The sequence below is a fragment of the Mirounga angustirostris genome, unplaced genomic scaffold (genome assembly GCF_029215605.1).
Source record: "Mirounga angustirostris isolate CCGP_5_RB_7025 unplaced genomic scaffold, mMirAng1.0.hap1 SCAF_3, whole genome shotgun sequence".
NCBI lineage: Eukaryota > Metazoa > Chordata > Mammalia > Carnivora > Phocidae > Mirounga > Mirounga angustirostris.
Window position 1 is genome coordinate 57885252 of NW_026991711.1, and position 21419 is coordinate 57906670.

The 21419-nt window shown below is 38.3% G+C and overlaps 1 pseudogene; it reads left to right on the top strand.

Moving 5' to 3' along the window:
- The window catches only part of LOC123839715 (cytochrome c oxidase subunit 7C, mitochondrial-like), a 30025-nt pseudogene extending 21459 nt beyond the window's left edge, over window positions 1–8566 (top strand).
- The last annotated feature ends 12853 nt before the right edge of the window (window positions 8567–21419 follow it).

A 21419-nucleotide genomic window follows, 5' to 3' on the forward strand; every position in this document is an offset into this window, starting at 1 on the left:
CCCAGGCGCCCCAAGAGTTACTTGCTTCTTTTTTTTTTTTTTTTTAAGATTTATTTATTTATTTGAGAGAGAGAGCATGAGAGGGGGGGAGTCAGAGGGAGAAGCCGACTCCCCACTGAGCAGGGAGCCCGATGCAGGACTGATTCCAGGACTCCAGGATCATGACCTGAGCTGAAGGCAGTCGCTTAACCAACTGAGCCACCCAGGCGCCCGAGTTACTTGCTTCTTAAAAAGTGTTGGTAAAACTTGTTTGTAAAATCTTCTGGACATGAGACTTTCTTGGTGTATAAATTTTTGACTTCTGATTTAATTTCTTCAACAGATATGATCTGGATTGATAGTAATTTAGTATGCATGGTAAGTCTTTATCAGTTATTTTTAACAATTGTCTGTTTGGACTTATGAGTTGTCCTTTGGTTTTACTGCTGCTTGTCCTATATCAAATTGCCGAATATTTTAAAATATTACTTCTGGGTGTAGATCTATTCCACTTTTTTTTTTCTTCTTGATTCAATTTAGATGACTTACATTTAAAATAAAGCTCTCTATTTGATCTAAATTTTTAAAATGTATTATTATAAAGTTTTTAAAAATATAGTTAAATTAAAAAAATCTTTATAGTAGTTCTTTCATTTCTAATATGGTTTCTTTGTGCCTTCTTTTTTTCTTGATCAGTTTGGCCAGAGGTTTGCTTAGACTTTATTAGTCTTTACATAGTTCTAATTTAAAGGGGTTTACTCTGTTTTGTTTTTTTTTTTCTAACTTTTGACTGAACACTTAGTTCATTTATTTTCAATATTTTTTAAAAATGTAGACAATTAAGACTGTACATTTGCCTTAAGTATCACTAGCTATATCTCACAGGTTTTAAAAGGCAATAACATCATTCAGGTCTAAACACATCTTAAATTTAATCATGAATCTTTTCTTTTCAGGCTACTTTTTTTTCCTTTTTTTTAATTTAAATTCAATTATCCAACGTGTAATTCGTCATTAGTTTTTGATATAATGTTCACCAATTCATTAGTTGCATATAACACCCAGTGGGTATAATACCCAGGCTTATCACAACACGTGCCCTCCTTAATGTTTTCAGGCTACTTTTAAGTTTTGGTTTCTAATTTTATTGCTTTGTAGTCAATGTAGTCCATATGCTAGTGAACATTTGTACTTTTTAAGACTTCCTTTATGGCCCACCTAAGTGTTTGGTTTTGTAAATTCTTTATGTGTGTTCAGAACTTTAGTTGTTGGGGGCAATTTCTCATGTACTCTTATATTAAGCCTTTCAATATTATTGTTCACATTTTCTAACTTTTTTGAATCATTTATTTTTGTCTTCTCTTTCACAGATTCTGATATTTTATCAAATTTTCCTTTTAAAAAAATATGTTCTGAAGGGCGCCTGGGTGGCTCAGTTGGTTAAGCGACTGCCTTCGGCTCAGGTCATGATCCTGGAGTCCCTGGATCGAGTCCCGCATCGGGCTTCCTGCTCGACAGGGAGTCTGCTCTGTCCTCTGACCCTACCCCTCTCAGGTGTTCTCTCTCTCTCATTCTCTCTCTCTCAAATAAATAAATAAAATCTTAAAAAAAAAATATGTTCTTAAGGTTATGTTGTTCATTGTGTACAGAGTCAAGATTGTTATCTCTTCTGATAAATTATTTCTTTCTATCACTAAGTACCAATCCTCTTTATCATTAAAACTAAAGTTTGAATTAAAGTCTCTTTTGTCTGATGTTGTTATAACTACATCTCCTTTGTTTTGCTTAGTATTTGCTTGGTATATCTGTCTGTCTTTTTCTTCCTCTTACTTTTGACCTTTCTGTGTCCTTATGATTTGAGTGTGTTCCTTACAAAAAACATAGAACTGGATTTTAAATGTTTTCCTCAGTGAAACTCTGGTCTTTAATAAGCTAGTTTAGGGGTGCCTGGGTGGCTTAGTCCATTAAGCATCCAACTCTTGATTTCGGCCCGGGTTATGATCTCAGGATCCTGGGATCTAGCCCCACATCAGACTCTGTGCTCAGTGGAGAGTCTGCTTGAGGATTCTCTCTCCCTCTGCCCCTCCCCTTACTCATGCGCTTTCTCTCTCTCAAATAAATAAATAAATCTTTTGAAAAATAAGCTGGTTTAAACCACTGTATGTATTCTAAGTACTGACATATTTGGTTTTATTTCTGCTGTCTTATTTTGTTTTGTATTTACCTTGCTTTGCTTTTGTACTCTCCTATTACTATCACTTTTCTCTAATATTGGATGCTTTCTTGGTTCTTCAACATTTTAATTGTTTTATTGATTACCTTAAGTTTTTAGCACACATAATTGACCTAATAAACTCTGAAGTTGTAATAATCTGTTTAATTGAACTATGCCTCTCAGTATTCATGCTCTTATGCAGTGCCCATCCCTTGATTCTGGGCTTATCTTTAACCAACTGAATATGGCAGAAGTGATGCTATGTTAGGTCACAATCTAAGATTTTAAAAGGTCTGGTAGCTTCTACTTTTATACTCTCAGGAACCCTGAGCTTACATGTAAGAAGTCTGGCTGTCCTGCTGGAAAGCCACATGCAAAGACCATTTGGAAAAGCCCATGGAGGGCCAGAAGCCTTGAGATTATGCAGAAGAGAACTGAGGAAATGCGCTGACAGTGGGAATCGAGGTCCCAGCATGTGACCCCAGTTGAGTGGTCCAGCCAGCACCAGGTGGTTGAGCCATACCAGTACAGATACTGGACAAGTGAATGAAAAAAAAAAATATCTAGCCACAGAACTGTGAGCAAATAAAATGATTGTTGTTTTAAGCCTCTGATACTTGAGGTATATTGCTACACAACAACAGATAACTGAAATGTTAATGAAATCTTAATCCTCATACTGAATTACATACCATTCTTATGCTTTAATTCCAGTTTTCTCCCTGCTTGCCAATCTTTCATGCTGTGATCTTTTTATGGTTCTATATCCCTTTCAAACATCTCAGAATTAGTCATTTTTTATCATGTTTATAGTTAATCATTCATGGATATACCAACATGCTACCTGTCTCTTTGATTCTTGCATCCCCATAGTCCAATTTTTTTCTGATGTAATTACATCCCTTAGTTGATCACTCAGTAACAACCTGTGAGTAGTAAGCTCAATTTTTATTAGTTTCAAAGCCTCTTCACTTTGTCCTTATCTTTAAATGATAGTTTAGGTTGATATAAAATTATATATTGGTATTTATTTTTCTCTTAGTACTTTGAAGATAATACACTATTGTCATCTGGTTTCTATTGTTGCTATTGAGTCACACGCTATGAGTTTAAATTTCATTTCTTCTTTAGAATATGTATTTCTTTTCAGGTCATTTTAACTTTTTTCTTATTACTCTTCTTATTATGCCAATCTACTATAATGTAGGAAATTACCTTTTTTTCCACCTCAGAACTCATACTTTCACAGCTTGAGGGTTCTTTCATCAACTCAGTCCTTTTTAATTCCAAAATGGTATTCTTTTCACCTAATCGGGTTTTTAATACACAGTACCCACATTTTATGGATGGTATGCCACTATAGAGATTTTGCATTATTCACAGTTCATGTAAGTCAACACTAATCCTTGCCACAACCTGAAATGATCTTAGAAATAGGAAAAAAAACCAACATGAATTCTTTTAAAAAGTAAATTCAGTTAAGGAGAACTGTTTGTTAGATGTGAAACTGTTACATGTTTCACAAAATATGAATGGTCTCTTCAGTCTAAGATTTCATGAAGAAGTCTTTTTTCAGGTTGAAAAATAGTTTCTAGGGCGCCTGGGTGGCTCAGTTGGTTAAGCGACTGCCTTTGGCTCAGGTCATGATCCTGGAGTCCCAGGATCGAGTCCCACATCGGGCTCCCTGCTCAGCAGGGAGTCTGCCTCTCTCTCTGACCCTCCCCCCTCTCATGCTCTCTATCTCATTCTCTCTCTCAAATAAATAAATAAAATCTTTAAAAAAAAATAGTTTCTAGGTTTTGATCATCCCATTCACTTTTAGATTTCTTGGAAATTAAAAAAAAGCAGAGACTATTTTAGTAATTGTTAATGTTTATTTCTCATAAAATACTAAAAAATATTTAGTCCTCAAAGTCCTTTGCTTGCTGAATTCATGAACTAGTATCTGAACAGATTAACAACTAGCCTAGATTTTCTGATTCAAAATGCTTTACTACCCCTTTTTAGGTATTGACAGAACTACTAAAGTGAAAATCATCAAGAATATAGAATATATGAGAAACTCAGTCAAATAACAGGATCTAATTGACATATATAGAACATTCCACAAAATAACAGAAAACACATTTTTCTTTTTCAGGCAACATGGGACATTCACAAGATAGACCATATCGTAGACAGTAATAACAATAACAACAGCAACAATAGTAATACCTCAACAAATTTAAAAGAATTAAAATCATACAGATTCTTTTCTCTGCCCATAATGGAATCAAACTAAAAATCAATAATTGAAAAACAACAGGAAAATACCTAAACACATAAGAATGAAATGATATACTTCTAAATAATTTATGGGTCAGAGAGAAATTCTCAAAGGAAAGAAATACATAGAGCTGAGTGAAATGAAAATACAACATATCAATATATGTGGGATGCAGCTAAAGGAGTCCTGAGAAGGAAATTTCTAACACTAGAGGCTTACAATACAAATCAAGAAAGTTCTCAAATCAATATTTTAAGTTTTTACGCCAAGGAACTAGGAAAGGAGATGAAAATAAACCCAAAGCAAGCAGAAGGAATACAATAATTAAAATATAAGCAAAAGTCAATGGAATAGAAAAACAATAAAGAAAATCAATGAAACCAAAAGCTGAATCTTTGAAAAAAAATCAATAAAATTTACAAACTTCTAGCAAGACTGACCAAAATAAAAAAAAAGACACAAATTACCAAAATCAGAAATAAAATAACAGATATCATTCCTTATCTTTTAACTATTAAAAAGTTAATAAAGGACTACTAAAAACAACTTTATGTTTATAAATTTGACAACTTAAATAAATGGATCAATTTCTTGAACAGCACAAACTACTAAATCTCAACCAAGATAAAATAGATAATTTGAATTGCTATAAACATTACAGAAATTGAATTCATAATTTAAAAGATCCTGAAAAGTCTCCAGGCCCAGATGTTTTCACAGCAGGATTCTAACAAAATATCTAAAGAAGAATTAATACCAATTTTATATAATCCCTTCCAGAAAACAGAAGAAGTAGAAATACTTTCCAACTCCTTTTATGAGACTAGTATTACCCTGACATTAAAACCTGACCAAGACAATAATTTTAAAAAAGAAAGAAAAAAGAAATTTATACCAATATTGTTCATAAACTTAGACATTAAAGTCCTTAACAAAATCTAAGCAAACTGAAATCCAATAGTGTATAAAGAAATTATACACCATGACCAATTGGGACTTATTCCAGGAAAGGAAGTTTGGTTCAACGTTCCAAATCAATCAATGGTATGTCAATAGGTTAAGGAAAAAAAAGTGTGTGATCATATCAATTCATATAGAAAAATCACTTGACAAAATCCAACACCAATTAATTCTAAAACAAAACAAAATAAAACAAAACAGCATGAAAAATCTGGCTCTCAGCAAGTTAGGAATAAAGGGAAATAACCCCAATTTGGTAAAGAACATCTGTAAAAAACTACAGCTCACATCATAGAATTCTCAAAACTCAACACTAAAATACAAGAGGAACAAAAATGGACAAAAGCTGTGAAGAAACATTTTATTGAAGAGGTCATATAATTGGCAAGTAAGTATATGAGAAGATGTTTGTCTTCACTTGCCATTTGGGAAATTCAAATTAAGACCATGAAGAGATATCACTGTGCAGCAATCAGAATGACTAGAATAAAAATAATGACAAAACCAGGTGCTGGCAAGGATGAAAAGAATATGGATCACTCCTACATTGTTGGTGGGAATATAAAATAGTATAGCTACTCTGAAAACAGTGGCATTTTCTTATAAGACTAACTAGCACAATTACCATATGATCTAGCAACTGCACTCTTGGGCAAAGAAATGAAAACCTGTAAGTTGTTCATAGCAGTGTTCTGTAATAGTTAAAAGCTGGAAACAACCTAGATGTCCTTTATCAGGTAAATGATTAAATAAACTGTGGTTCATATAGACCATGGAATACTACTTAACAATGAAAAAGGATGAACTATTGACATACATAATAACTTGGATGAATATCCCAGGAATTATGCTAAGTGAAAGGAGCCAGTTTAAAAGGTTACATACTGTATGACTCCTTTATGAAAGATTTTGAAATGACAAAATTTTAGAAATGGAAAACAGATTAGTGGTTGCCACGAATTAAGAATGGAGGGATGGAATGTTCTTATAAAAAGGCAATAGGAGAGATCCTGTGGTAGTGGAATGTTATATATGCTGACTGTGCTGATGGGTATATGAACCTGCATATGTGATAAAACTGCATAGATCTAAATACTCACAGATATGTACATACTCTGGAGAAATATGAATAAGATGGGTGCAAAGTGTTACCCTTGAAGTTGAAGGTATAAAAAATTCAATTAAAAAATGCTTTACTAAATAATCTAAATTTCCTTAGTTTTTCTACTAAAGTTCCATTCTTTATCCTTTACCTGATTTACTGGATACAATTACAAGATAAACTTTATTTTGTAGTTTAGTTCTCCAAGAGGAGAGAAAATGGTAGGATGGATAAACATTCCCAACTAACAAACAGTTAACAGATCATTCTTGGTTCTAGTGTTTTTGCAACTGAGTCAGTCATATTAAGGATCATCTTCTTTAATTAAAGGAGCAGAGCTATAAAGAAGACACTTGGCTTGGATGTGGGCAGGCAGTACTTTATTTGATAATAAAGTGGTTAAGACCTTCTGTTTTTAGAGTTCATGTTATGCATGGCATCACAGAATTGAAAAGACATATCTCTTCAGGTCTATCTGTTCTATCTTCCTACCACTGCAGAATTGTTCTCTCTGCTACACTCATAATAAATGATGATTACTATTATTAATACTAATAGCCCCAACAACATGATAGAGTATAATGGCTCTAGCGATTATACTGAGAAGTTTGATAGGAGTTATTTTCCTGAGCTCATCCTAAAATTTCTTCTTGCTCAATATTATCTTGTTATTTCTATTTATTTATGCCTTAAAATACCCTACCCATTACTTCTCCTATAATTAGAAGATCACTGGAATGAGGCTCTTTCATTTTGGTTTTCTCTTCACTGCCTGCAGCATTGTGGGCACTCTGTAAATACTGTTCCACTTTTGATGTTGACATCTTCAAATGGAGACAGGTGGCTTCACAAGTTAGGACAGTTGCATCAACCAGGATTAATTTGATAATTTGCTTCAAGCTCATTACAGCTTTGGCTCTTCTCCAAGCACCTTGATTTTTGAAAGATTATTGCCGATAACCCAGGCTGCCTCATTCCTTTAAGACTTCCAACCCAAAGTGCTTAGGAATTTTTATGATTCCATTGTTCATAATGATATTTAGTTTTTAAAAATACATAAAGTCAAGACAAGGTGGGCATTTGTCAATTAAATGTTGGTAATTATTGATATTCTATTTTCTGGTTTATTTTTATTCTATAACAGAGATCCATAACAGATTAGCATCTGAATTGGTGAATTTCCAAGCTCTTAAGCAGAAGACTGAAGTGCATAAAAAAATTAAGCAGTGATTGCACCATTTATTGCCGCAATGTTTTCGAAAAAGGAAGTAAGTGACTGAGAGACACAAACAACCTAAGAAACTTACAGAAAACACATCTAGATTACAATAACAGGACCTGAAAAGACCATATTTTCTACAGTGCTTGTCAGAATAGTGAGCTTAAGGAAAGTGTTTAGTGGGTGTTCATTGAAATGGATTTACCAAACAAATCTATACACATAAATTTGTACACACAAATCTGTTGTTGAAAGCAAATCTATAATGCTGCTGCTGATAAATCAGACAACAAATCTCATGCAAATAGAATTTATGTTGACCAGCACACCAAGGAACAAGGTCGTGAAAAGAGGAGGACTTGGTGGTGCTGCCATTTCTACGGTCTTAGGGCTCTGCCCCTTTCGCGGAACTTCCAACAGCACCACGTTGGGACAGAGCATCCGGAGGTTCACAACCTCTGTGGTCCGTAGGAGCCAATATGAGGAGGGAAGAATTTGCCATTTTCAGTGGAAAACAAATGGCGATTACTACTTATGATGACTTTGTACTTTGGATCTGGATTTGCTGCACTTTTTTTTACAGTAAGACATCAACTGCTTAAGAAATAAGGATGTTTTCAATGGATCGTGGATCACCACATCATATTGTATGGTGACTAACATAATAAAATAAAATAAAATTTTAAAAAAGGATGTTTTAATTAATCCATCAAACAGATGTGAAAAGGAACATTTTAAGAGGTGCAGTCTCTGAAAAATGGATCAAACTCTTGAATTCAAAATACTCAATATGTTTGTAAATAAACTTATGGCATGGATCCTTAATGCCTCTTCTCTGAAACATGGAATGTAATAATTGTGCTTATTTTTTTATGTGGGAAATATTCCAGGATTAGTTTGTTTGGTCAAATTAGTGTGTGATTTAGCCTGTTTCTTGTTTTTAGATTTTGAGGTTTTATTTAATTTTTGATTACTAGGTCAGGACCTTATTGGTAATTTATGTTATTAAAAATGCAAACTTGAAAAAAAAAAAAAGAATTTATGTTGACCAGTGTCTTCCTCCTTGAATGTTACCTTTTAGAAAAAGTGATGTACCCTCATTTGAGATATTTAGTACCTTATCTGTAGGAAGTTCCACTGACCTCAGAGGAAGAGAAAGAGAAAATGCCCACAAGAGAGATCCAATAAGAGGCAGTGAGAAAGGGATCTGAGCCACAGAAATTGTTCTCCACAAGAAGTGTGGCTTCACATTTGGACAGCCTGGAGGTTCTGGGTGTGGGTTTCTGTTCCACCATGTAGTCAACCTCGTGGCCCCAAGCTACAGACTCAAACTCAATACAATTTCTCCAACTAAATAATTTGTACCAAACTTAAAGCATGACAAGCAAATTAAGGTTTTACTATATGCTCAAACTTGGACAAAGTATAGGAAAACAAATTTTTAAATGGTTTGTTACCTGCAGTAATACGAAAAGGAACCTAATGATAATTAGGTTAACGGAAGATGCAAATGAAGGCTCTTGACCACTATTTCTGTCCTCTAATGTAACTTAGATATTAGGAAATGCCATTTTCCATCTCTATCTAGAAGGACAGGCCTATTAACCACAATGGTCTCTTTGCCTTAGATTCTTTGCATTAGATCTCCTTCTCAGTGGTATCTCAACTCGGGATTGCTGAAACCAACTTATACAACTCAATAGAAAAAAACAAACAATCCAATTGAAAAATGGGCAGAGGAGCTGAACAGACATTTTTCCAAAGACATCCAAATGGCCAATTGGTATATTAAAAGGTGCTCATCATCACTAATCACGGAAATGTAAGTCAAAACTACAATGAAAAATCACTTCACCTGTTAGAATGGCTATTATCAGAAGACAAGAAATAAAGTATTGGCGAGGATATGGAGAAAAGGGAACACTTGTGCCCTATTGGTGGGAATGTATATTGATGCACCTACTATAGAAAAAGTGTGGAGGTTCCTCAAAAATTTAGAACTAACATATGATCCAGCATTGCCACTTCAGGGCATTTAATCAAAGGAAATGAAATTACTACCTTGAAAAGAGCCCTGCCCTCCCATGTTCATTGCAACATTATTTACAATGGCTGAGACATAAAAACAATCTTAATCCATTGATAGATGAATGGATAAAGAAAATATGGTATATACACACACACACGCAGATGGACTATTTTTCAGCCATAAAAGGAGGAAATTCTGCCATTTACAACAACACAGATCTTGAGGGCATTTTACTAAGTGAAATAAGTCAGACAGGGAAAGACAAATACTGTATGGTCTCACAAATATGTGGAATCTAATAAAACTGAATTCAAAGAGGGGCACCGGGTGGTTCAGTTGGTTAAACGTCTGCCTTTGGCTTGGGTCATGATCCCAGGGTCCTGGGATTGAGCCCCACATTGGGAATCCCTGCTCAGCGGGGAGCCTGCTTCTTCCTCTCCCTCTGCCTTCCACCTGCTTGTGGTCTCTTTCTCGCTCTCTCTCTCTCAAATAAATAAATAAAATCTAAAAAAAAAAAAAAAAAACTGAATTCAAAGATACAAAGAACAGATTGGTGGTTACCAGAAGCTAAGGATAGGTGGATAGGTGAAATGGGTAAAGATGGTAAAATGGTATAAACTTTCGGTTATAAGATAAATCCTGGGAATGTAATGTACACCTTGGTGACTATAGTTAACAAAACTGTATATTTGAGAGTTGCTGCGAGAGTAGATCTTAAAAGTTCTCCTCACAATAAAAAATATTTGTAACTATGTGATTTGGTTGATGTTAACTAAACTTATGGAGGTTATAATTTTGCAATATGTACGTACATCAAATCATGTTGTACACCTTGGACTAATACGGTATTATATATAAATTATATCTCAATGAAACTAGAAAGAAAAAGATTGCTGAAACCAAGAGCAACCGGCAGAAAACATTTTATTACCAGCAATACTTGATTGCATTCTCCATTGGCCAAACTGCTATCTATTCTTCAATGAAATCAGAAAATGTTAAACTTGATTCCCGTCTTCTGAGTCCCTCACAGAACTGACTTGTACCTAATAGTTCAATGTTCCCAGAAATCATGGTTTAAGTCCTAGAGTCATATACTCTTTGCTTATATCTCTGTATTGCAAACTTCTTTCTAGGAGATGCATATGATATCTAGCACCACAACTATAATAAGGATGCAACTTAATTATATATTTTTTATTGTCCAAATGTCCAAAAAGAATTTAAATCAGTGAAAAATGGAATAACACTGGGCCATGTCTGTATTGTCCTAGTAACTGCTGGCTTTAGAAGTCACCTGAACTCCCTGGCTCTCAGCTTCTTCATCTGTAAAACAAAAGGATTCAGTTGGATAATCCCTGAGGTCCCTCCCTGCTCCAACACTTCCCAGTCCTGTGGAGTATGGAGAGAGTAATCTTTTCTTTTCATATTCTATAAAGTTTCCAATTATCGATCTCATTTTCTGGTTGCTTTGTAAACAAACCTGAATTGCTTGAATTATTTGAAGGTGATTATCACATTTAAATGTAAATATTTGAACTATAAGAAACAGTGGCCAAAGGAACCTTAACATAAGGCTATGTGAGCCTTCATTTAGTTAGAAAAACTTCCTGTCTCTGTTTCATCCACTATCAACACATCCAAGCTTGCTCTGGCTTCCATACACTTTTAATAAGCTGTTTGAATCACCAGAAAAACAAAGCAATAGATCCTGTTAGTGTTCTAGGCTGTTTGCCAGTCAAAGAAGTGCCCAGGGGAAGACATGATACACAGTTGCCAACCGGCGTCTTGAAAAGAGATGGAAAATGAAGTTGACCGGAAAGGAAGAAGGGTGCTTAATATCCTCATTTTTTTTTTTAAATGTAGAAATAAAGAATGATAAATAAATGCTATCTCTTCTCTGGGGGTAATTGGCAATAACAGCTCGTGAAAAAAATATTTTTATTATTACAGCAAAGAAAGAGTGATGATAATAAGAGGCCATGGCAAAGAAAGGATGTTTACACCAGTTTAAAAAGATCATCTTTCTTTGTCTGTGATTGACTTCCTCTTTGGGCTGCTGACCTGTCTATTATGACAGTGATAAGAGGCACTTTGCGGGATTTTACAAATACTGACTCTGCATAAGTTTGTAGTTATCAGAAAACTTGGTCTCCTGCTCCTTATTTAAGCAAGAAAAAGAAAGAAGGAAAGAAAGAAGGAAAGAAAGAAAGAAAGAAAGAAAGAAAGAAAGAAAGAAAGAAAGAAAGAAAGAAAGAAAGAAAGAAGGAAGGAAGGAAGGAAGGAAGGAAGGAAGGAAGGAAGGAAGGAAAGAAAGAAAGAAGAAAGAAAGAAAGAGAAAGAAAGAAAAAGAAGAAAGAAAGAAAAGGAAAAAAGAAAAAAAAACAAATTGTGCAATGCAGAGTTTATCTTAGAATTGAGTATTCTGGGAAAGAAAGAGGGAAATTGTGTGTGTATGTGTCAGTGTGAGGGAACATGAAGGGTGAGCTCTTAAGATTTAACGTGGCCTATGCGACTTTGTCACATGAAATCAAAATGTCTTTCTCTTCAGAGATACTACAGGTGAGTTCCCGAGATTTCTGAGTAGGTGCTAATACAGTGATAACCTCCTCAGTGATAGTCTGGCCTTTTGTGCCTCAGGTTCTGTGACACGTAGGTCCTTTAGGTGTTGCGAGGCTTTAAGCCTTTTGGGCAGTAGTGTAGGGCGTGATGGAGAGAGAAACTTTATGTGTTAAACAAAACATGTTAAAGAAATTACAATGTGTATTGGAATTTTATTATGCTCATTTCATCAAAGTGATTACCTATATGTATGTATAGACTTCAAACATCAACACATACAGTTTTCGTTTCTTCCTATATTCTCTAATATATACACATAAGTATAATGTGTGTTCCTTCTTTTTAAAAAATCCAGTACAATAAAATCTGAAGTCGGAAAACAGATAACCCTCAAAGGGATTTTTCATATTATCAAAGGATTCCTTACTTTCCAGAGTAGTTTCCCCACCCTAAAAATTCCCCTGTGCTTTACCTATTCCGTCCTCTTCCCCAACCCCAAGTGCCTGACAACCAACCACTGTTCTGTTTACCTTCTCCATAGCCTCTTCCAGAATGTCACATAAATGGAATCGTACAGTATGTAACCTTTTCAGACTGGTTTCTTTCACTTAGCAATATGCATTGAAGACTCATCCCTGTCTTCACATGATCTCTTTTCCATACGCTTATAAGTCTTCGAGTGTTTTCTGCTTTCTAGGATAGCACAGGCTCATGTATTTTTCCTCCCCCAGCTCTGAAACTATTCCTTTTCTCAAGGAGCCATGGAGTGATTTAGAAACCAATATCTGGGCAAAGGTATGTCTGTTGCTATGGGGTTTCATTGCTTCTAGGCCCCTTCAGTAGAGAGAGTTAGAATACATACTTAAATCATGGCTGAATCACACTGAATCCTCTGCTCCTAATCCCAAACTGCACAACCACAAATCGATGCCCCCTAGTCAGGTGGGTTTCTTGTTTGGTATTCAAGTTTGAAAGCCTTTATTTCTCATGTTGCTCAGAGAATGACTCAGTAAGGGGAAGGCTGCTGATCTGAAGGTTGATAAGCATTTACGGAGACCACTTCCTACCCCCCATCCCCAGCAGAATATGGCAGTTTCCAATCCTTTTGCCTGGCTCTGAAGGAGCAATCTGTTATTTCTTTTAGTACCAATTAAAAAAAAACAAAAACAAAAAAACCCAAAACACCAATTTCCCCAAATCCTAAGTACTCCATGTGTCTCTGAGGTTCTGAGGACAACCTAAATTGCACAGCTCTCTCCAGGGAGAGCAGAAAAGAGAGAACAGAAAAGACACGGCTGGCTGTCTCGTGATCTCTTTAAAGCCTCTCCCTTTGTTTCTTGATATTTGGACTAGGAGACTCAGAGCTTATTTCTGTTACCAGAAAAATAAGATACAGTATCTGAACCACCCTCATATTCCCTTATGGGTCAAGGGTGCGCTGTGAAGAATGTTGCTGAACTTTGTATCTTCATTGGCTCCAAAAGGCTGCTCTATTTCATCAAAAGACAATTGTTTTCATAACAAAGCTGGCTCAATTTTCAAGTGGCATCGCATAGTTAAAGTGATTGTAACAAGGACAGAAGCACAGGTTTCCTGCTTCCTTCTTTCTATGAAGTCAAGTGGGGATTGAAAATGAACTGCCAGCCTCCAGCGGAAGATCTTTGTGTTCCTCCTGCTGTGCTTTGTTGGAGGTTCCAAATTCCACATGCAGCTCACACGAGGAGGCCACGGCAAATTTTCCAGCAGCTTCGGCCAGGATTAATTGTACCGTCTTGTTCTTTTGTTAAGTCCCTTCCTGAAACAAAAACGAAGCAGGCCCTGAACCTTCTTCATAATCTTCGTGAGGCCGAACACGGGGGCAGAGAATGCTGGACTTGAGAAAAATCTCCCCTCGTGGCTGGTTTTGCCACTTTGGGCCGGGGGGCGGGGGGGGGGGGGGGCGCTGGGCAAAGCGCTGGCCTTCTCTGAGCCGGTTTCCTTCTCTGCAAGACGAGAATAAAAGTCACCCACCTTACTTACCTCATAAGGGCGTTTGAGGCGCAAATTAAATGCGATAATGGCAAAGAGCTTTGTGAACTCTGAAGAACTATAAATACAAGGTGTTATTAGATGCCGTTGAAAGTAAATGATGAGACAGCTTGATTTAAGTAATTTCAAATGCCTCAGGGTCAAGCAGCGCTGTGTGAGAGCGTTAGATATTGTTATTGCTCTACAGTAAGGGGAGAGAGGGTAGGGCTGGTGCGGGGAAGGTGGTGTTTTTCCTTTTCTCCATGTAAAAGGGGGGCAGAGTGGAAGCACTCTCTGGAGAAGGCAAGGAATATCACAGGGGTTTTGAGAACCATGATGATGAAGCAGGATTTAACTTACAGGAGACAGACAGGTGGTGGGAGGGGCTAAATGTGGTCCAGAAATAGTACAAGTGGACTAAGAGATGTGGCCCACAAGTGGAAGGAAATAGAGGAAGTCGAGCCTGGTAAGGCAGAAGAAAGGCTGCGGCGAGTGCACAGAAACCAACCCAGGAGGGTGAGGCAGGGCGTCTCCAGGCTTAGGACTAAGGAGGCCCAGGCATCAGCAACCCCAGAGGCCAAACCTGGAGAACCAGCTGGAAAGGGCTTGATAATCCTCCCAGACCAGTGGCTTTCAGACACTTGGGAGATTTACTTATTTAGGAGTGTCCACTGTGTGCCAGGTGCTGGAAAGTGGACCCTGGTTTTAAACAAAATCTTACACAGAACCCCGATATGTTAAAACAGAAAAACTGAAGCTGTTCTGTGGAAGCAAGGCTTGGAGGACCCAGGGCCAGTCAGCTTCCGTCTGAGTGCTCTTGGCAGCTCCCAAGGCACCTCTGCAGGGAGATGGGGCTCGACTAAAAGATGGAGATAGGACCGCTCATCCTTGTTATATCTCTGGCACCTAGCACTTAATAGATGTTCACTATTTCCTGAATGAGGGGTGCCTGGGTGGCTCAGTTAGTTAAGTGACTGACTCTTGATTTTGGCTCAGGTCATGTTATCAGAGTTATGGGATCAAGCACAGCATCCAGCTACACACGGGGTGTGGAGCCTGCTTAAGATTCTCTCTCTCCCTTTCCCCGCCCCTCTCTAAAAAAATAAAATAAAAAAATAATTCTGAATGAATGCAACAGAAGGTAGGTGGTCTGCAGGAGAGAATTCAGATAGATGTGTTCAGGGGACTCTGTAACCGCATCGTGAGGCCATAAGACATGCATCGCTTATACACAAAGATTTCTTAAGCTTTAGATGTGGTCTTGTCAGGGGTGAGGGAGCTTCCTAATCAGTGGTATGTGTCCAGCCACGGGTTGTAGGGGTAAGCCAAGCCAAAACTCAGGAACACTGCTATAGAAAATGTCTTGAGCATTTCATCATGAAAATACAGCCAGCCCCCTACTCTGCTCCTGCAGAGGAAGGCAGGTGTCTTCAGAATCACAGACCACCATAAAAACAGCAAATATTTATTGGGTGCTGACTACTTGCCAGGCACTGTAATAACGCCTAATGCCATGTAGTGGGCAGAATAAGCCCCCCACCCCCCGAAAAGACGTCCGTGTTCCAAACCCTGGAGCCTGTGACTACATTATGTTGGATGGCAATGGAGGAATTAAGGTTGCAGATGGAATTGAGGTTACAAGCAGCTGGCTTCGAGATGGAGGGATTATGCTGGATTATCTGGTGGGCCCAGTGTAATCACAAGGGTTCTTTATAAGCAGGAGGCGGGGTCGGCGCCAAAGAAGACATGACGACAGAAGCAAAGGTTGGAGTGATATGATATGAGGCTCTACACACTGTTGCTGTTTTGAAGATGGAAGAGGGCCATGAGACAAGGAATGTGGACTGCTTCTAGAAGCTGGAAAAGCAAGGAAACATTCTTCTCTAGAGCCTCCTGGCCTTGATTTTCGCCCAGTGAAACCTCTTTCAGACTTCTGACCTCCAGAACAGTAAGATAAAAAATGTGTGTTGTTTAAGCCACTAAACTTAGGGTCATTTGTCATAGCAGCAGAAGGGCACTCATACAGATGTTCTCAATCCACCTTCACAGAGGCTATATTGGATGGGTACTTATACTGCTATTTTGCAAATGAGGCTTAGAGAGGTTGACTCATTTGACCCAGAGGTGAGTTGATGACCTGACTCTGGAGGCAGCTCTCTCTATCACAGTGCGAGCTAGAGATGGCTTTATGTCTCACAAAGGAGAAAACTGAGGCCCAGAGAGGTGTTCTCATCTGCCCCAGGTCACATGCAAGTTGGGGACCAAGGTCAACTGTACCCCCACAAGAATGGTGTAGACCAATGCCTCACACATGTAAATGTGCCCACAAGTCACCAGGAATCTTGCTTATATACAGGCTCTGATTCAGAGGGTCTGGGCTGGGATCCAGGATCCTGCATTTCTAACCAGCTCCCAGGTGCTGGGCTTGGAGTACCAGGGATGTAGATGGCCCTGTGCCCTGCTTTGGGGAATCTGAGCAATCCAGAGCCACCAGAGAGCCTTGGGCATCTAATGAGATGAGGTGACACTAGGGAGGCAGAGAGGGAGCTTTAAAAGAGGGAGACAGGAAAAAAAAATTAAAATAAAATAAAATAAAATAAAAGAGGGAGACAGGAACAGATGCCTCACAATTCTGTGAAGTTTAGGGTCTCAGAGGGAAAGGTCTAATGCTATGGGTTCCCCTTGAGAAAAATGTTACCCAAATGTGATGGCTATTGTTGTCATTTGAAAAGTCATTAGAAACTTGCAGGCGTAAGTCTGGCATTATGATTGCCTCTGTTCTTTTATGGGACAGCCCAGGTCAAGGACATTGTTTTGACAGAGACTAAAATATCTAGGATTGTGGGAGAAAAAGCAACAGTGTCTATTCCTTGCCATATATTTTATGTACTTTTTTTTTTTTAGGGGAACAAAGAGGTAGTCTGCTTATTCTTCAAGAAACATCTCTAAAGTTTTGACAGAATCAAAGGGCTCATGCCACTAACCCCTTCTTCTATCCCCATCCCTGACTGCCTACCCAGAAGCAGGTCCTGATGCAAATTCAGGACCAAGAAGGCAGTTCACTTGGTCACTGCAGTTGTGGTTGTCTGAGTCTTCATTTTGTGCTTCATAAAAAAAAAAAGATATATATATATGTGCACCCCCATATTTGTGTGGGAGCTGCTGAGAGATTCTCCCTAACCTACTTTTACTGTGATTGGAGAATTTCCAGCTGTCTGTGGCTACAAGAGCTGCCTGAAGGCTAGGAATGTTCCGGTTTCATTTTGAAACCAGGCACGCAAGCTAGAAATATCAGCTTTCATTTCAGATACATGAACTCAGAGGAAGCAAATGTTTGGCTGACTGTTTCCTGGGGTATAGTGTGAAAAATACGCTTCTATATGTTTGCAATAGCTCAAAAAATGAGAGGTTTTTTTTTTTTTACTCATTCGACTTAGCACTATTAACCTTCAGTGCTTCCAAATGTACAGTTTGAAAATGAAGTTTTAAAGTATTTTTAAGATAAGTTTTTCTGCATAATTCCTCAACTCTACGGTTTGCCTCTAAACGTAATGACAAATCTGGAAAATAATAAAATATGTCAATTTGTTGCCTGGATCACCCAGCAAACACTGATGAGATGCAGAGAGCACAGAAACGGAGACCAAAAATGATGTTGCTGGTACACCATAATGACCCTACTCAGCCGCCCCAGACACAGCCTGGGCTCTGCTTCTCGCTAGAAAAGAGAGGGATTTGAGCTGGGCCACCTGCCCACGGCCTCTTCATCCCCTGCTTGCGTCCTTCCAGAGTCGTCATTGCAACCCCTCCTCCTCCTCCTTCCCTTTCTTTCCTGATGACCCTGAATTTTTTTTTTTTTAAGATTTTATTTATTTGAGAGAGAGAGAGAGAGAACCTGTGGGAGAGGGACAGAGAGAAAAGGAGAAGCAGTTTCCCCGCTGAGCAGGGAGCCTGACGTGGGGCTCAATCCCAGGACCCTGAGATCACGACCTCACGACCTGAGCCGAAGGCAGACACTTAACTGACTGAGCCTCCCAGGCACCCTGAATTCGTATTTTTATAATATTATACATGTTCTAGCTTCAAAAGGCAAATAGCACATGATGTTTATAATGAGAGAAACAGCAGCTTTCTGAGGCCTTCTCCCCATGGGAAGCTGCTGATTGTTTTTTTTCTAGGTATTTATCTCCATACTTTATTTAAATATTTTATATTGCAGTTCATTAAGTTTTTAATTGTAAGCATCATCTGTTGACTTTTTACTGTAGAAAGAAACACTTTAATTCTCTTCCATCTCCCTCTCTACTCTCCACCTTCCAATATGGACATTTCTTAAATGGGGGTTAAATCAATATTGGTGTTTACATTATTATGAATATGTACTTTTTTTTTTTTTTTTTTTTTTTTTGAGCAAAGACCTCTCCGTCCTCCTGCTCCAATTTGGACTGGATTGCTCACTGGATCTGCTGCCAAGCTGTGATTCCACACTTCCTTCACTACCACCCTGCACTCCCCTCTGCCTGCACCCTGTTGGAGCCCCTGGTTCCCCGTGTCTCCCTATTTTGTGGTTTAATCTCTTACTTAGGCAGAGCTTGTCCTTCAGGAACTTCCTGAGAAAGAGTTGGTGGAGGGAAAATTTAAAACCTTGGCCTGCCAGAAAATGACTTTATTCTTCCTTCATATTTGATTGATAGTTTAGCTAGACACAGAATTCTAGGTTGGAAAAAATTTCCCTCAAAATTCTGAAGACATTTTCCTCTTATCTTATAGCTGTTGATGTTATTGGGAGATCCAATACCATCCTTTCTTAGTTCTCTCTGTAAACTTCCAGGATCTTTTCCTTATGGCTGGTATTCTGCAGCTCCACGGTGACATGACTTGTTGGGCCTTTTCTCTCTCCTTTTTCTGTATCTGGAGGTACTTCAGTTCTGGAAAATATTTTTGTGTTATTTCCTTGATAAATTCGTCCTTTCCATTTAGTCTGCCTTTTCTTTCTGGAACACCTAATATTGTTTTATATTTTATAGAACTCTATTTTATGCCAAGAAGAGTTCTAGGCTCTTGGGACATATCAGTGGACTAAAGAGTCAAAAATCTCTGTCCTCCTGGAACTTGTTTCTTGACAGTGATGGGTTCAAATTCTGGCTCCCTCTCTGACTGGCCATGATACCTTGGATAAAACGTTTAAACCTTTCCTATCTCAGTTTCCTTATCTGTAAAGTAAAGCTTATAATAGAAATTGCTTCTTGTTCCTCCAAATAGAAATTGGTCGTTTGAGGACTGAACGACTTATTTCATACAAAGGGACTAGAACAATACCTAGCACACAGGAAGAACTACAAACATGTTTGGTATTAATATTATTGCCTGACTAAGCATGTGAGTCACCACAAACGCAAAATCAAAACTTCAATCCCCTTGTGCAACTTGTCATTGTTCACTTGAGGATAAGCTGGGGCTGGGATCATAGGAGTTGCTGAGTCATTCCAGTTCTTCCAATCCTGACCAGCTTTCACATTTCAGCACAATGTAAAATGAAGTGGCACCTACGCCAGTAAGTGAAGAGGTTTCCACTGGCTTAGCAAAGGAGTCCATTGTAATGGTTTCCCACAAGTGTCAAGACTCCAACTAAACTCCTCTTGGGGGCTAGAACTGCGTAGGAAGGTCACCATTTGATTTTACCATCCTTGGCCTTGGATCTGGAACACTAAGTCTACATACCAGGAAAACTTCAGGTTCTTCTCTGATAACCTGAACCTACTTGCCTGGCTCTGCTCCTACCACTTTGAAACCCACACTACCTCTGGTCTCAGCTCCCACTTTCGAAAGCAGAATGTCACTCAATGCCCTCCAATCTCCCCCAGGAAAATACTCTAGTTATCACACCAGAATCTGACCTGCCACTGAGTTCAGAGACTAAGAAGCCCAGAGTATTGAATTGAAAGAAAATAACTCTCCTTTTTTTTTAAAATTTTTTTATTCTTATGTTAATCCCCATACATTACATCATTAGTTTTAGATGTAGTGTTCCATGATTCATTGTTTGTGCAAAACACCCAGTGCTCCATGCAGAACGTGCCCTCCTCAATACCCATCACCAGGCTAACCCATCCTCCCACCCCCCTCCCCTCTAGAACCCTCAGTTTGTTTTTCAGAGTCCATCGTCTCTCATGGTTCGTCTACCCCTCCGATTTCCCCCCCTTCATTCTTCCCCTCCTGCTACCTTCTTCTTCTTCTTCTTTTTTTTTTTTCTTAACATATATTGCGTTATTTGTTTCAGAGGTACAGATCTGAGATTCAATAGCCTTGCACAATTCACAGCACTTACCAGAGCACATACCCTCTCCAGTGTCTATCACCCAGTCACCCCATCCCTCCCACCCCACCCCCCACTCCAGCAACCCTCAGTTTGTTTCCTGCGATTAAGAATTCCTCATATCAGTGAGGTCATATGATACATGTCTTTCTCTGTTTGACTTATTTCGCTCAACTCCTTTTTATAATGTCATCTGGCAAGCAGAAATGATCAATTTATTTAGTGAGATGTTCTGGGAGAAAAAATAATTTTTAAGGAGTTCTGAGATTTTTAAATGAGTTTCTCTAAAAGTTTTCTCTTTCTTCTGTTTCTGATACATTTCCTTTATTCTGGATTTGGGGTATAGTTGAAACGCCTAAGCTTGATTGTTGGGTGAAAGGCACTGTCAAGTTAGGGAGTGTGAAAAATGGGTGTCTGAGAAATTATGGCTAGCTCCCACTTTTCAGTCCTTGACAACAAGGTCACAAAGAAGGGGGAAGTGGATTCATCCTTTAAAAAAAGCGTAGAGGAGGAGGTCGAAAAAGTTAGAAAAGTCAAGTCTCTTGGAAACTCTGTGTGGGAATTCCACCACTTTATCTTTGGGACCCAAGGTAATGATGGTGATGATTACAACCGTGATGACGACGATGGCATTATGCTCACATAAAAGCTTTTCATCTGTAGGCTCAAAGTGCAACACCACCACTAATTAATCCTGAAGGCAAGGTCAGCAAATATCATTACCTCCACTTTGCAAACCAGGAATCCAGACAGGAGGAAACTAA